Raw genomic sequence first — 13,787 nt, forward strand, 5'->3', positions numbered from 1 at the left:
TTGACAATATTAAGGGTAAATTGGTCATATTTTGATATTTGTTTCTCTCTCATGTCATTATAGGGGACACCTCTTTACATTGTATCTCTATAAAGGAGAATACATGCGGTTTTCTTTCTCCTCAATGCATGTGATTTACTCTCTCTCTCTCTAGAGTTTTTTTCCTCAAAGAGGATGGGAATTGGCTCTATTTCTCTGTCTACATGCAACTTGATTTTGGTGTTTTCTCCTCTGACTAAAGTTTCTTGCTCAAATGAGTATTCCAATCTGCTTTCTCTCCCTACATACAAGCTTGATTTTTGGGGCATGAGATGGGCTCTGTGATACTCATTTCAGCAAGCAACCTTACACTGGAGGTTATTATCATAAAGATGATTTTGGGCATCTCTCTCTAGGTTTGGGCAAGACAACGCTACCAGGTAAATCAAGTTTCTCTCTCTAGGTTGATTATAGCAAAAGAGAAGCTGATTCTTGGCAAGACAACATTACCAGGTATCTCTCTCTCTCTCTAAATCAGGACAGGTAAATTTTCTCTTTCTAAGGTCATATGAAATTTTAGCATATTTCCATATATGTAGCAGGTATTAACATGGAAGTCTTTTGCAACCGTCACTACCTAACTCTTTCTCTCTCTAAATCTTTCAGGTAGTTAGGAAGCAAAAATCTAACTCGCCAAAGGCTGGTTCCGAGTTACTGGTTCAATCGGCCTGACCTAGAAAGTCTTAAATGATAAAAAAAAAAATTAAAAAATCAAAAGTAAAACATAAAAATTCAAAAAAAATTACGAAAGTTAGATTTAAAGCATGATTAAATAGAGTACATCTAAATGAAGTTAAAAAGTACGAAAACAATTGATTTAAAAAAAAATCGATCGGTGCAAATATTTTAAAAAATATATGAAGAAAATGTAAAAATAAATATGCATTTCCATAATACTCTCCTGCTAAAGTGATAATAAACATTCAAAAATACATTACAAATAAATCTTTTATTTTGTGAGATTTTATATATATTTTTCACATAGCTCTTTTTATAAAAAAAACGCCTTTTGTTTTTTAGTAAAAGTCCCGTTTTTTAGTGATATCCTTCGGTCTCTTAAAATATCAGACGGTTTGTCTAAAGGCCGTATTGGGTACGTGGGTGGGGTCCGACTCCGAAACCGGGTTTAGTTGGGATCGGCAGGGCCCTGGTTCCGAGTTGAAACGGCCGTTATTGCGAACACGGTTGGGAAGTCACAGGGTACCTATTTCTCTCTCTAAATTTTTTGGCAGGTGGTTAAGTCCCTCTAATGCATAATAAGATCGACCGCTCATATTAAGTTGAGGGTGCAACCTGATGCAGGAGATTATCAATGGAGTTTTGGAAGAGATTGAGATATATGCCGGTAACTCTCACTTCTCTCCCTCTCTCTAAAACTCTCATTCTTTATTTCAAAAAAAAAACCTCTTTCTCTTTGTTTTGGGTGGTGGAATCGAACTTGAAATTCTTTCTCTCCCTCTCTCTCTCTAAAAAACCTCTCTCTCCCTCTTTTGCTTTTGAGTAGTGGATTCAAACTTGAAATTCTCCCTCCTCCTTTCTCTCTCTAAAACTCTCTTTCTCCCTATTTTGCTTTTGGGTAGTGGAATCTCTCTCTCTCTCTCTCTTGTGAAATGGAATCGAACTTGAGACAAGTCGAAGTCTTCAACAAAGCCATGAACCAAGCCTTTTTATTCAGACATGATAATCATCGAGAGGGGGAGAGTGATTTCGATCTCTCTCTCTCCCTATCCCTCTCTTCTCTCTCAAACTGTTTCTCTCTCTAACTGAAACTGATCTTCCAAATTTGAGGGATACACCCTCTCTCAGTATCTCCTCTTTGTAAGTCTGTGTTATTCTCTGAATAAATATTTATCTGTTTCTCCATGACTAAATTTTATTCATAAAATGGGCTTTCCATGGTAATCATCTTGCAAGCGACCGTAGTCCGTATATATTGATCCCAAGATTATCAGATTCTCAAAATCTAGCCCCTTCACAACTCTTTCTCTCTCTCGGTGAATCTCTCTCTTCTGTCTCCCTTCTCTTTCTCTCTACATCGATTCTGATTCTGATGCATGAGATAGTGCTGTACTTTAGTCTAGAGTTTACATGTCGATACAATGGCCATAAAATCATGTATTTACTCGAAATTCTCTCTCTCTACCTCTCTCTCAGGGTGGATTGCATAAGCGAAAAGTGGTAAAATTTAAGAACCCTTTTAGATGAGGAAGGAAGAATCCTAAAAGTTGGATCTCACCAAGATCTCTACTTAATTAGTTAAAAATAAAATAGGAAAGAACACGAGCCATAATACGAAAAATAAAAAACACAAAACTTTAATCCCACCAAGAACGTATACTTATCCAGTTGGAAACAAAATAGGGGACTAGTACATACACACTACAAGAACACAAAGATTTACGTGAGGGCTATATCCACAGGCAAAAAAAACTTGAAATTCAATATAACTATAAAAGTTATATCATAGATTTTAGAACATAGACTTGTATCTCTACCTCTCAACTAAACTCAATCAAGCAAATTCTTTTAGGCCCGCTATCTCATCTTTATTCTAGGGCTAGGTATCTCATCTCTATTCTACGGTCCAGGAGAGCAATTGAGATTTTCTGTCACTAAAAGGGGAAATCATTGAAAATATTAATGGGAAACCAACCTCTCAATTTATAGGAGGTATATCTTGGTGTTTCTCTCCATATGAAGCTTTCTTTTCTCTGAAGGGGAGGCTTTGCCTCTCATGTACAAGAGATATTGCCTCTCTCTCTAGAGGAAATCATTTTTCCCATATGATGATCCAAATATGACACACATATTCTTTACACATTCATTATATATATATATATATATATATGTGTGTGTGTGTGAATCCATATCAAATAAGAACCCATATGGTAACCCAAATATAGCACAGATATTATCTGCACTTTCATCCCATATAAATAAGATTTAGAATCCACATCAAATAAGAAACTTATTGTCGATATTACATGTGTATCAAGAAGCACGAGATATATCCTAGAGTCTTAATCTTTTTGGATTTTTATTTCTTTTAGTAAACTTATCAATATCAATTTCAATCCCACATAATATGAGATTTTCTTATGTGAGTGATTTTGAATATCACCATATTCAACAATCTTCACCTTGATATCAAAATTACCAGCTCACCATGCCAACTTCCAATAGATGGCTTTATGAATTTATCATCTTTTATTAAATAAATTCTTTCATCATTCTTGTTGGAAAGATTATGCTTGCCATCATATTTCTCCACCTCAAATAAAATGCTCGCATACTGTCATATACTTTTCTTCAACCAAATGCATAAACACTAGCTTTGTACTAAATCATGTACCCTGACACTACTTGTTAGAATTTAAAAACCCTCTTAAATGCGGAAACATGAATCCCAAAAGTTGGATCCCACCAAAATCGTGAATAAGAAAGAGCACCAGCCATAATACAGCTAGAAACAAAATAGTAGAGAGCACGAGCCATAATACGAGAAATAAAGCATGAGACACATACACCACGAAAACACAAAGATTTATATAGTTCACCTCAAAAGGGCTACATCTACGGGCATGATAAACTGAAATTCGCTATATCCATGAAAGTTACATCATATATTTTGAGACATAGAGTTACCACTCTACCCCTCGACAAAACCTAGTCGAGCAAACCCTTTTAGACCCGCTCTCTCATCTCTATTCTACAGCTAAACCACTGTCTAATAAGAGATCATCTCTAGTTCACAACTAAACAATTGTCCAAGAGGAGAACATTTAAAGCTCTCACTAAAAGAAGAAACCACCCATAATATTCATGGGAACCGCTTCTCTATAATACCAGCATCTCAATCTAAAGGAGGCACGTAATGACGTTGTCACACATGTACAAGAAGCCATTGCCTTTCTCTCTAGAGGAACTCACATTTCCCATATAGTGAATCAAATAGGGTGCACATATTCTCTGTACTCTCATCGTATTTATAAAAGAAAAAAGGTTATATAAGGTTGCAACTTTAAAATGTAGAATTACATATGCACCTAAAAACTCCATCAGAAAATATTGTTATAATGTTGAAAAACCCTCTAATTGATCGTCTCGACAACGAGTTATGTGAATATATAAAAAAAAAAGAGATTTTGAGTCCTAAAAATGACGCATCTTGCGACACATTATCTAGACCGTCCATTTTTAAGATTTTCATATGTTTATAGATTTATTTGATTTTAACGATTTTTGAAATTCAAAATTTTATAATTAGATATGAAAATAGATTTTGAAATAATCCTAAGAATTTTTTGCACCAAAATTACATGTTATGATAACATTTGGAGGTGCGCTTTAATTGGATTGTTTAAGGTTGCAACCTTATAAAAACCACACCCTTTATATAATATTAAGAATCCATATCAAATAGAAAACTTCATATCGATGTTACATATATCTCAAGAAGCAAGAGCTATATCCCAAAATCTTAATCTTTTTAGATTTCTATTTCTTTTAAGAAACTTATCGATATCAATCACAATCTCAAGATTTCCTTATGTAGATGATTTTGGATATCACCATATCCAACAAAAAGGACATATGGATGCAAATTTGCCTACTCACTCTTGGCAAGAGACTACAAATTATAGTATGATTTATATACGGACCTTAATTTTTTCTTAAAATATGAAATGCTCCATTTATAGATGGAAATTATACAAAAGGTCGGTTAAACTGCTTTTTTTTCAAAATTGTCCCTTGGTCTGAAGACATTTTCATACCAAATTTTATTTTTTGTTTTTTCGATAGTAGGGCACTATCCTAAAGGTTGGGCACTATCCTACTAACAAAAAAAACTAAAAAAAAAAAACTAAGATTAAAATTTGGGCCAAAGATTCCATCCTTAGACCAAGGGGTGATTTTGAAAAAACTAAAACAAAACCGGTAGACCGACCTTTTTTGTAATTTTTTTTGTTATAAATAAAAAATTTTAAATTTTAGAAAAAAATTTAAGGTCTATATGTAAATCCCAATATCGGCCAATTCAACGCATATTATGAAAGAATTTCTTGTGTAATGTGAGAGATTCTTTAGCTCTTTCACGTGTTTTTTGTAGACAGAGAGAGTGGGGGGAGATCATTTTGCATGTGTTGCTAGAGAAAGTAGCAGCTTGCTGCTATACTTGGAATCCCATTCTCTCTCTCTCAAACCATACTTGCTGCACGTATGGTATGGAGAGAAAAGATGGCGGGTTCACTGTAATGGTGTTTTTATTAATATTTTCTTAAGTTGCTCTCTTGTCTGGCCATTAAAATACTGACAAGTGACTACTACTTTCTTTTCGAGTTTTTTTTGTTTGGTATATCAGTAGGGAATACAGGCCTCTTGGTTTTAGAAAACCTAGAGATGGAGATAAGGCTCAAATGGTGCTACCACCACCATCTCAAGCCCTTTCTCAAAATTGGCAAGTAAGTGGGAAAAAATATACAGAGAAACTACGACGAACGTAACGTTATCGCAAGAAAAGTTATGCCATGAAGAACAGTCATCAATGGAAAAATTATAAATCTGTGATCATTCAAGCCCTCTTCCTCTTCCTCTTCAATCAAGAAATCAGTATATCCATTCTTGCTCTTACTTGAAGGAGCAGACGCCTGCCTTTCACGGGATAGCTTAACACGAGCAACAAGAAGCCACTGAATTAGAGAGATCTAATCCGATAACTGCAGCCATCGGAATAAGAATCTCAGTTAAGGTTTTCGATAATATCGCAGCTCCCATGGCTGATTTTGCCTCAAAAAAAAATGCTACAAAAGGTGAAACAGAGGTGAAATCCGGCCAAAACAGCCTTGTAGACAAAAATGAAAAAAAACAGTTAGGATTTGCACTTCAATTTTTTTGTTTCTGTGATTTGAGATGAGAGGGTACATACATTCCAGTTAAGAAGAACATTGGCCACATCGGTGAAAGACGCTTTCAGAGATAGCAAACCTCTCCCTGCAACTCACCACAAAATTCAAAATCTCAGCCCGCATAAACCTGTGCCAACTATCTCTCAAAGAATTCCCCTCTCTCTCTATCAGCTGGCAGCAACTACCAAGCAAAAACAAGTCTCAGGAAGGCCCAGGCATTTGAGACTCCTTGATTTCTAGCTACTTGATCTCTCTCGCAAGAGAATCCTTGATTTCTAGCTACCAGTCATCAATCAACATACTGCAACGTTCCTCAGAGGTTATTTATCTTTCTGAGCACAATTATTGTTAGCTCTTAAAAGTCAATTAACTCGAATTAGATTTTTATTTAACTTTGAGTTTAATCATTGACATCCAATTTAAAATTCGATAGACAAGATTAATTTCCTTATGAAAAAGTATACATGAGACCATTTATCTGAGGTAAAAGGTGGGCGCAATTGATCTTGATCATTAGATGCGAAATTAGTTAAATGCATTTATTCCATTGGCCAAACTCAAACTTCAAAAAGAAATTTTTTCCGTTGTGACATATCCAAACTATCAAATTTCACATCGAATGGTTATAAGTAATTGTGCCTACTTGTATCAAATGTTGATAGTCTCATTGTTTACTATCTCTTTCTTTAAATACTTTTCCAGTTTGTACTTATTTATGACAACTAAAATAAAGAGTGATTTACGTATGTACCCTAAAATTTTTTCTAAAATACAAAATACTGCGTTTATAGATTAAAATTACAGATGTCGGTCAACCACATTTTTTTCCCCAAAATTGCCCCTCGGTCCTATAATTCCATCCTTGGAACGATTTATTTTTTTTTTTAGTTTTTTGTTTGTAGGAAAACTAAAATTAAAATTGAAATTAAGACTTAATTTTTAAAGACATGTAATCTATAGCATGGAGATCATGAATAAGAATAAATAAATAAATTTCAAAAATTAGAAATAATAATTTGAGTAAGAAAACATTTAGACCGTTAATTTTCATTGTTTTAAGATAGAACACTTACTTGCATCCATCTTTAAGATGGATGCTTTACACTTTTTGGACCGCATATGTAAAAATGAAGTTCAGCCCGCATAAAACAATTTTTCATTTACTTTAAAAAAAATAGGTAGTGGTTGTCTTCCTTGTTGAAATACCTTAAAAAAAATATATTCTCTTTCTTTTTCTGGATGTAGCCCCTTCTCTCTCTTTCGTTTTTGGACTTTCTCTCTCTCCCTCTCTTCTAAGTTTAGTCAATGACACATTCACAACCATCCTACTTTTTTTCTCTTTCTATTTTTATTTTTTGACAAATATTACTAATTTTATTCAAACTACGGAAAAGAGGTTACATCATTAGCAACAATAAGATCAGATAAAAAAATATCGCTTTGAGCTAGTTTTTCCGCCACAGTATTAGCTTCTCGGTACACATGAAAGAAAGAAACAATCAGAGAGGAAGATAGATCCATAATCCGCAACCATAAAAACCGAAGCTCCCAAGGAATGCGTTGTTCTTTCTTACACCATTTAATCACATTCCACGGATCACCCTCTATCACATAATTGCTGCCACAATTTTTATCAATAAAGATCTTTAAGCCGTAGAACAACACACTAAGCTCGACAAAATTTACAATTCCACAACCTAAATGACCCGCATAAGAAAAATGGATTTTACCAGAGCTATCCCTCAGGACCCCACCATAACCTGTTAAACCAAGATTGCCCAAAGAACTGCCATCAAAATTAAGTTTCAGAATACCAATAGGGGGCACTGACCAACAACATTTTGGTCTATTACTAGCAATACCCATAAGAAAAAGGTTATATAAATTTGCCATCACATCCACCTTCGAAATGCCCCAACCAGCCTCATTCACGGATAGCCAAGACCAAATTGTGACTTTAATAGAGTGAATTAATCTGTCCATGGGAAGAAAAACCATTCAAATGTCCTTCTATTTCTCTCTTTCCAGACTTCCCGCAAAATGGCTCTTTTCGCTATCTTCTAAATAACATTACCAACTTTTGGCAAGTGAGGTAAAGACAATTGAGTAACAATCCCCTCCGCATGTTGAGGAAGAACGAAATTTATATAAGCACACCAATCAACCAATACCAAATGCGTACCGTAAAAGGATAATGAATAAAAAGATATGCAACCGACTCACCATCAGCTTTACACAATAAGCACACATTGGGTAGAATCTTGCCCCTTTTGATTAAAGTGTCAGTTGTCAAAATCATGTTCAATGCAGTCAACCAAATAAAGACCTAAACCTTGTGAGGTATCGGCCATTCCCAAACCTAAGTAATCGGGGGGCAAGACCACCGCCACCTATCATGAAATAGGAGATTGTAGCAAGGCTTAACGGAGAAAACACCATCACATTCGATCTCCCATACCATTTCATCCTCTGCATTCGGCGAAATATATACTTTATCCAAAAGTTCATCAGAGCACACCATTGGGAGAGTAACTCATTATTCAACCGATTATAACCCAGAAAAGTATCTTAAGACATATTAACACCGCTCAGCTCAACTGCCTCGCTAACTTTCTTATTTGGTCTCGAAACTATCCCAAAAAGCTCAGGAAATAATGATTTAAGATTAAACTCGCCCACCCACTTATGATGCCAAAAAGAGACTTTATCTCTACAGCCTACATTCCATTTGAAGTAACCTGAAATCATAGGCCTACAATTAGCAATAGACCTCCACATCTTAGAGATATTTCTACCACTACCTCCACCTAACCAAAGCTCAGATCTATCCAAACCATACTTAGAGAGAAGGACTTGGTACCATAAATGATCATTAAAATGAATACTCCGCCACCACCACTTGCATAAGAGAGCTTGATTGACAAATCTAATACGTCTAATCCCCAAGCCGCCCTCTTTCTTTAGGGTACAAACTCTCTCCCATCTAAGGAGAAAACATTTTCTCAAATTCCCATGCGAACCCTAAAGAAAATCTCTATTCATTTTTTCTATATTTCTTGCAACTGAGGCCGGTATGTTAATCAGAGACATCTGATAAACCAGAAGATTGGACAGACATGACCTAAGTAAAGTCACCCTCCCCCCCAACGACAGATGCTTATTCTTCCACAAGTCCAATTTGAATTGGATTCTCTCTAATACCTTGTCCCAAATAGCAATGGTCAGCCTTGAATCAGAAATAAGTAACCCCAGAAAAGCGACCCCACTTTACATGCAATAGCACTAGCCGAGGAAGCAGTCAGTGCCTTAAAACAGTTAATACCAACCATGAAAGATTTGTTAAAATTTACTTTAAACCCAATAGTAACCTCGCAAACCTCTAGAAACCTGGCAATATTCCTCATATGAAGAGGATTAGCATCACAAAAAATCAAAGTATCATCAGCATATTGTAGGTGGGAGACTACAATACTAGAGTTAGCAATATTAAACCCTGAAAAATGGCCCAACCTTTTCATCCTCAACATTTCTAATTTTCGGATGCTTTCTATTATGCACCTCTAAATTAAATTCCACTAGTTAAAATTGACATAATTTTGATGTGATATGTTTTATTTTCGATAATAACCCTGACAATATATTGTTAAAATGAAATAATTTGTACATTGCATAAAAGCAAAATTGCCTATTTTATTTATCTCAAAATAGCTCTAAAAATCTCAATAAAGCAAATGAGAAACCCATTGCAAGTAATTCATAATGGATATGTAGTTAAAGCAGGTAAATTAGATAATATTTGTATATTATTCTAGGAACCATTTGATTCAAAAAAACTTGAAATTCACTACAACTTTCTAAAAACTTGAAATTCATTATAACTTTCAAATTGTAATTTACCTAATTATAAATTGAATAATTCTTATTTGTTTTGTGAAGGATGTTTGATTGCTCTACACTAGTATGGAATTGAGCATTGTTCAAATATTTACTTGATTATCTTTTTCAACTTTTTTATTTATTTATTTAGTGTATAATAAATTCAAATTTATGAATCTCAATAAAAGTTTGTTGCATAGTAAATAATATATTGGTATGGTTTCTATGAGTGAAATGACTCACTCATGCACATGCGCGGCACCTCTAAAATCCATCTTAAAGACAGGTTTTGGATTCAAGTTATTCATAAATATGAATAATAATAAAACTTAAAATTCAAAAGCTTTTTTTTTTTTTTTAAATTTTTTTGCACCATCAATTTCATAGTTTGGTCAGATGCCCCTTTCTTAATGTCCATCTTAAAGATGGACGTTCATGGGTCAGGGGACGCATGTGTCCACTGACTTTCCCATGAAACTTTTCCTTCCTAATATATGCAAGTCGATACATTAAGGGATTGTATGCACTGAGACCATTTATCTTTGATACAAAGAGGTTACAATTACTTACAACCATCCAATGTGAAATCTGATAGCTTGTATGTATTACAAAATTCAAGAGAATCTCTTTTAGAATTTGAGCTTGGTCAATGAAATAAATGTAGCCATCTAATTTCACATTTGATAGTCAAAGATTAATTGTGACCACCTTGTACCAAAGATAAAGGTTTATGAACAACAAAAGTATTTATTTTCGTTGCAAGGAGGTCACTACTACTCTTAGCCATTAGATGTAAAATCCAATAGATTGAAGCGTGTCACAATTTTCAAAATGCTTTTAGAAGTTTTGCACAATCAATGACACATCTCCAACTATTGGATTTCACATCTAATGGTAAATAATAATTATGACATCTAGTGTTGTTTTCTTTTTAATATAAGAGCTGACAAGAGTATAAAGCGCATTGGATGCGGGATAAATAGGAGGTGTTGGGGCCACCTGTAGGAGTTCTAAAGGTGGGGGGCTTTTTGACACCTTGGATGGAGGTAGGGTGTAGAATGTAAATTTTAATTTAGTTTTCATGTTAGGTTTGTTGAGAAAGAGAATTAAAATTGATTATAGTTTGTGTCTATATTCACATACCTTCAAACTCTCTGGATGTGTTTGTTTTGTCGAAGAGGAGGCTGCCACTTCCATGAGTTACCACGAAATTGACGGCCTCTAAATGACAGCCTCAATTGATTTTATTTTTTAACGCTGGGAAGCTGCAGCTTCCAATCAGCCCGTCCACTCTGCTTAATAATTGCAGGAATGCTATAGTTTGTGGAAGCTGAAGCTTCCACGGAAAGAACACAACCTTAGGGTTCTTGTTCCTTGGAAGCTATGGATTCCACATCTGTAGTGCTTCCCGCATTTGCTTACGAGAAGTGCAACATTATGAAGTGGCAGCTTCCAAAGTATGAGGAAGAGGTGTCTTTGACAGCTCCCTCTTGCATAAAATGAAAACACCTTTAAGCGGCGTTTGATAACTTTTACTGCAGTTTCACAATGATAGTACACTTTTCGTTGTATTTTTGAAACGACATGAGGTATAAAAAATAAGGGAATATATATTAGGAGACCATTTAATTTTAGTACAAGTAGGTTATAATTATCTTTAGCAACTAGATTTGAAATCTTCACACAAAACAAGTCACAAAATTCGAGAAAATTTTATTAAGCATTGTGCACAACGGCAATAGCTAGCCACTTGATCTCATATTTGACAGATAGGTAAATAGTCATGTCCTATACTTTCTTCAATAATTATCGTGTTCATATATTTGTCCCAAGCATGAGGCGTTGTTTGGAGGTTTTGGTAGCCCTTCCAGCTTTCTTCTTTTTTCTTTTTTCTTTTTTCTTTTTTCTTTTTTCTTTTTTCTTTTTTCTTTTTTTTTTTTTTTTTTTTTGTTTGAAATCATCTCAGCTTTATTTTTAGCTTATCCTAATTAGTTGGGAAAACGATTTGACCATGATAATGATCCCTACCTTATATTTACCTACCATTATGGAAAAACTGTGAAAATAGGCTATCGTGTTGCCACAAATATTTGTAACAATATTTTTATTTTTTTTACCACCAATAGTAAAAGAATTGGTTTTTTTTTTTTTTTAATCAACTCAATATTTTGGGAATTAGATTCATTCCTAAAGTTGCGCATGTGAACAGCAGTTTGCCAAGCTGGCACACCCCCTGCTATGAAAAGCCACTTACTGATTGCTAAAATAATGGACATCCAAACATGGCCCAAACCTTTTCCTGGTACAATGATATTTGAACTCTTTGTGGTTTGTTGAGCCAAAGAGTTATGTGATAATCTGTGTGGCTCTCATGTTACAACAATGACACTATTTTTGCAACATTGGCTCTCTTGTTATAACAATGGCTACTTGTGGCCTATATCTATGCTTTGCTTGTATTTGGTTTTCATAGATACGGCTGGTCCTTTGAGCTCTACCACTTCGTAGTTTTTGTCTTGTTTTTCTTTTACTAAATTTATTCTCATTTCCCTCTCTTAACAAATTTTTTAAAAACACTCTCTTAAAAAAAAATGAAATTATGTAAGATCTTGCAAATGAATGCTATAATAAGAGAGTAACCCAAAAGCCAATTTTCTTGCAATAGTATAATGTAATATATAACTTCAATAATAGATGAGGCAGTTGGTCTTGATTCAATAGCCAAATTCAGTTATAATAAGTTCTGTTGGGAAGTTGTGGCTTCCCGACTATGTGTGAATCAAAGAAAATTTATCAAATATCAGAAAATGAAAACATACAAATTTGCAAGAAATTAGAAATAAACCAAACACCAAGATTTACGTGAAAAACACTTCAAAAAAAAAAAAACCAGAAGCCACCACAGATGAAATCTACTATGTAGAAAAAATAATTACTGTTATTCCTAACTTGAGGATTTAGGAACAAGAAAAAATAGAAAAACACAAAGTTACCACTATGGGAACAATCTTCTTCTTCCTCTCCTTCTTAAAAGAATCACTTATTTCCAACTTTATTGGAGAACATCTTTAATCATATAGAAAACCCTAAGTAAACCTTTTGAGATTTTTGGAAAAAAACCCTTTGTAATTTTTTTAAAATCTCTCAATCAATTGTAATGGCAAACACTGCAAGAATTACTTTTAACATCTTGATCTCACTTAGTGAGAGAGAGAGTGTGTGTGTTGGACTCAATAAAAATTAACTTTTACCAAAATGGATTATATGCTTATGGGGGAGATTGTACATTCACTTTCTTAGTTGAAACCCTGTTTAAGGGTACTTGAACCTATATCTGGGGGTCTAACCTGCTCAACTCATCTTAGGGACCAACTTCAGAAGAAAAAGGCATACACACTCTATATGTGCCTCAAAAAGTACCTAAAATATAATACAAACCATCTAATTTTTAGACGATCAGATCCAAGTGTTTTGGAACTTAAAATCTGTTTTTTTTTTTTGTTTTTTTTAAATACTCGTATAGTGATTCTAAAGTAGAATTCAAATTTCAAATTAAGAAAAATCTCTTAAGCCTGATTCAAATTTCAAATTAAGAAAAATCTCTTAAGCCTGAGGGAGCTAATGAATTGTGCAAATTTATTCCTATAGAGGAATTTTAGAAATATATAGCTTAGTTTTCCGCAGACACGTTCAAATAGGAAATGGCAAATTTACCCCCAAAAAAAAATCATTTTATGATCAAAACATGTGTATTTTATATTTTACTCTCAAGTACCCCTTTTTAAGAACGTTCATCATACTTTAATTTTGTTTTCTTTTCTATTCATTGCATTCAGCTCAAATTTAAGAGTCGGCACCTCTCACCATCTCACATGGGTCAAAAATACCTAAAAATATTTTAAAAATATATAAAATAACAAAACTTCCCCTAAAATATTGACATATAGGGGTGGTTCAAACATTTTA

At 34.1% G+C, this 13,787-nt stretch overlaps 2 long non-coding RNA genes across 2 annotated transcripts; both read left to right on the plus strand.

Annotated features, from left to right (window-relative positions):
- The first annotated feature begins 233 nt into the window (after positions 1 to 233).
- LOC110007544 (uncharacterized) lies at positions 234 to 1,902 on the plus strand. The gene is made up of 4 exons (XR_016059008.1): positions 234 to 492; positions 646 to 1,239; positions 1,342 to 1,384; positions 1,620 to 1,902. It is a non-coding gene; the product is annotated as an uncharacterized LOC110007544 (long non-coding RNA).
- Positions 1,903 to 4,497: 2,595 nt separating this feature from the next.
- LOC148781450 (uncharacterized) lies at positions 4,498 to 5,976 on the plus strand. Its single transcript, XR_016059009.1, has 2 exons — positions 4,498 to 5,501; positions 5,561 to 5,976. It is a non-coding gene; the product is annotated as an uncharacterized LOC148781450 (long non-coding RNA).
- The last annotated feature ends 7,811 nt before the right edge of the window (positions 5,977 to 13,787 follow it).

Source organism: Amborella trichopoda, chromosome 7, assembly GCF_054954075.1.
Source record: "Amborella trichopoda isolate Santa Cruz 75 chromosome 7, AtrichopodaSantaCruz75HAP2 v2.0, whole genome shotgun sequence".
NCBI lineage: Eukaryota > Viridiplantae > Streptophyta > Magnoliopsida > Amborellales > Amborellaceae > Amborella > Amborella trichopoda.